The following is a 4,380-nucleotide window of genomic DNA, read 5'->3' on the forward strand; positions in this document are numbered from 1 at the left end:
TATACTTGATATATAATTATTAAGAGCTAAGTGTAATCATTATTTATTTTACTTTCATATAATAAATAGATATCACCAATAACTCATAAAAAATGAAGAAATAACAAAAATGAGGTAATACTAATAATAACAACTAAAGATGTTTCTAGAACTATTTAAATTTCTTGTTATCAATCTTAGTAGACTTTTGCTTGCATAAAGTTACATTTTTACCTTTGATCATCATTCACTTTATATATAGAAAGATGTTTCTAGAATTATTTATTCTTGATAGATTTTTGTTAAAATGAAATTACATTTTTATTCTTGGTCATCTATAATACAAATATATCATCCTATTCATTTTTATTTACAAAGTTAATTTTTAACATTTTTTTCATTAATTTCAATCTAATATATATTATTAATTTTATCACACTGATTTATTTTCGAGTATATTAATTAGAGACAAAATAAAGATTGAAATAATTAATTCATGATATTTTTATATAAAAAGTAGGCTTTTTTTATAAGGATAATGAATATCACAATAACTCACAAAAGAAAGGAAAAAGAAAGTGAAGTAATAACAAAATAAATTAATGGTAATAATAATAACTTAAGATGTTTCTAGAACTATTTAATTTTTTTGTTATCATTCTTGGTAGAATTTTATTAGCGTGAAATTACATTTTTGCCCTTGGTCGTCCTCCCACTTCACCTTTATATATATATACTAGATAGTTTTTGACCCGTGCTTAGCACGGGCCCAATAGTTGCAACTTACATTTATACAATCATATCAAACTAATATTGGCAATAGCCATGAAGACAAACTAATTTAATCTAATAACATTTAGGCCTTTTTGCACTTAAATGGGGGTTTGAATCTTAATCAGATTTGCCTCATTAAGTATTTTGTTTTTAATGATTGAAAATAATAATTTAGATTCAATTCATTAAGTTCATTTGTTTTATGTTCTTATAGGCCTCTTAATGGGTCTAAATATATTTGAATGACTCAAATTTATAACAGACTCTTAACACAATTCAGATTCATAAATAAAACTACTATATTAATTTTAACTACATCACAACAAATAATAAAAGTTGTTTCTTATTTAATTAATGTTAGTTACATGCTTACCATTATAATTTCCTTTATTCTTATTAACTTAAGATATATATATATATATATATATATATATACACACACACACACACACACGTCTTTTACTTTCATAAATTAATCAATATATTTGAATTGATAATTAAGCCTTCCCATCATATAAAATATTTATCACGATTTCAGAAAATAAAAAAGTATTAGTTATTTGATCGTTAATAACAATAAATTTCTATTGTAAAATAAAATATTTTCCTAAACAATATAGTTACTATTTTATATAAACTATTTTACATTGCATTATATTAGATTCTCAAAGTATTTAAGTGCACAAAATAATCATATTAATGATGTAACTTGATGTTAACTCTTAAAAGATAAATCATATTACTTTGTTACATTAAAAATGTTCCAAATATTATTTTCTATAAAAAACTATTTTACTAACATGAGATTTTTATAATATTCTATTGATATAGCATTTAATTTTTCATATGTGCATTTAGATATTGAAAACAAATAGTCCTAATAATTCAGTTCAGATTAAGAGATAACATCTTAATATTCAAATGTGTATTCAGATTTAGACGTCTCAATCTTAATGAAAACAAATGCTGCCATACTATAATGTAATGAACATTCTGTACTTCTACTTGATTTAAGTCTCCAAAAAATGGCATACAACATTTCAGATTGCAGATTGCCAGATCTTCTTCTATTTTTTTCACTTCAACTTTAATTTGATAATTTTGATGTAGATTTGATAATTACATTAATGCGTACAAACAACCATTATATAAGATAACATTGATAGAAGTTACAACTTACAGGTATGAGACACCAAAGACACTTACCTCGCAGCTTACTTCAACAATAATTTTACAACTTTGTATCGAAGTCCGTAGCAAATCTTGACAACTTAATACTATTGTTGTAGGGTTAGCCATTGATAAAATTTATCTAGTCATTTAGTTTATTTGTGTTGTTTAAATTTCCAAGTTGTTGACGAGTTCAAAGAAGTGAGGAACGTTGGAGATACATACACCAAACATAGCAACTAAATTCCCTAATTCAAAAAGAGATAATGAATATGTTGAACTTGAGATTATATGTGTGTAATTCTCAAATTTGCACGAGCTTCAATCCACGAATGTTTGTTCTTCGAGACTGAAGACGTATTGAACATGAAATTTGTATCTTCAAATACACGGGAAAAACATAATATTCATTTCCCTTGTCTTATTTTCTTTAATAAAATCTTTTGTTTATCACATGAAAAAGAAAAATCTCTTTAATTATTGGAAAGATCCTTGAAGAAAAAATCAGAAATTTACTTGACTATTAAGTTCAAGATCACCTAAATGTCTTTAATCCTGATTCTCTCAATTGCATAACATAATAACATGTATAAATTTCATATGAGCAATAAGAATGAACATGTATAGCAAACATCATGCGGACCTTGTTCTGAACACACAAGTACTCAACATCACTGTAGCTCGTGCTTTCATCCATGTAATGATAGTTGTAATGCCAGAATTTCAAAATATAATTAACAAGTAAAAATACACAAAAAGGTCAAAGGAGATTCAACATCTACTAATACATAAAAATTATTTTTACTATGTATAATAAATGTAATTTTCCACTAATGAACCCCTAGGCCATTGGCTCCGTTGGTCAACGAAATCTTAGTTCTGTTAAATTTTGAAATTTCTTGCTTAAGAAAAACAATCTAAAGGAAAAATTGAATAAAACACTTGATATTTTAAAATTTGATATGTCATACTTGGCGAAGATCACATGTAGCACCCTTGTCATGTGAAGAACCCTTGTTAAGTGACGTATGTAATCAGAGAGAACTTGAGAACTCAACACTAATAAAAAAAGTAATTGGGGAATCAAGAAATTCAGCTCAAGCATTAATGCTAATAAAGACATCTTGAATGAAGTCGGTTGAGATCACTCAAAAGATATTTTTGTATTCGACAAAAAAAATTCAGAAATCACTTCGTAAATAAGTTCCCATTGAAATAGTTTTTAGAAATTGTTGAATTTATTTATAATGATGACGTTCTTTAAGCCATTCTCAATATAACCATATGTCATGATCCTTTCTCATTAATTACCTCATGAGCAGTAATGGGCTTGAACCAACGCGACTAACTTTGATAGGCAAAAGTGAACCCCGATAGAGAAATTAAATATGATAATTATAATACCTAATAATTATCTACGGAATCTCAAAACAAGACCAATAAAATACTGTCCTCTACAACTAAATTATTGATATCATAATCAAATCTACAAATAAATTAGCATATAAAAATGTGTGCGACACACCCACACCATGGATACACAATTCGCGACGAAATTTAGCCAAAGAGATCTGCAATTAGTGAAAGTATACGCAGTTAGTTCAACAGTTATAAAATTTAGGTAGGGTATTTTACCAATTGAACTGGTAGGAGAAAGGAAGGTTTAGAGAAACAAAGAAGCATGGGAGTAAAATTTGCGAAAGAATTCACGGAAGAGTGAGGATTGAGCAGTGAAGTGTAGGATCTCTTTATTAGTGCTTTTAGAGAGGTCTTTTTGTAATGTGTGGAGGATAGATATACATTACTTATTGTTTAGATTTAGAGACTCTTTTAAGTAATTACCTATAAATTCAGAAAAACCGACGATAAGCCCAATGGTCATGGGGAGATAAATTGTCCATCTCGTTAAGAATAAGAACATTGAATATACGACTCTAACCTTTAATGTTGCTTACTTCAGCACATAATTATTTCATTCTAGATAAGGCAACAATGTCAAGTGCATCACCATCTTCTCTCATCCATGGTAAACCTACATTTGCATAAAATATTAACCTTTCAGTTGTAGTACAATATGAAATTGGTCGTTCCATACATCATAACAGTCACATTCTCTAATAGCAAATATACACTATCCAATTGAATATTTTGTCAACTCTTATCCGCCATAGGACATGAAAATCTGAGGTGTATCGATTTCAATGACCACATTTTATTTGACATAAGGCAAAGCATAAATTCATAAAAAGTATTCCAACAATAGTTTTTTGAGATAGAAACTGTACACAACCAAACCACAAAAGATTGAGGAAGAAAAATAAAGAATCTGGGCAAGAGAAAAACAGAGAGAAAAGGGATGACACATCTGAATGTCTTTCTTCAATTTCCTTGTGTTTTTATTCTAGATTAGGATCAGTGTTCGTCAAGCCATATTATGTTAAAAGCTTGGGTGTGATT

At 27.7% G+C, this 4,380-nt stretch overlaps 1 long non-coding RNA gene across 1 annotated transcript in view; it reads right to left on the minus strand.

Moving 5' to 3' along the window:
* Window positions 1-3,116: 3,116 nt before the first annotated feature.
* Window positions 3,117-4,380, minus strand: part of LOC101245352 (uncharacterized) — a 1,746-nt gene continuing 482 nt past the window's right edge. The window contains 2 exon segments of the long non-coding RNA NR_136573.1: window positions 3,117-3,494; window positions 3,863-3,955. This is a non-coding gene — a long non-coding RNA (uncharacterized lncRNA).

The sequence above is a fragment of the Solanum lycopersicum genome, chromosome 4 (genome assembly GCF_036512215.1).
Source record: "Solanum lycopersicum chromosome 4, SLM_r2.1".
Lineage (NCBI taxonomy): Eukaryota > Viridiplantae > Streptophyta > Magnoliopsida > Solanales > Solanaceae > Solanum > Solanum lycopersicum.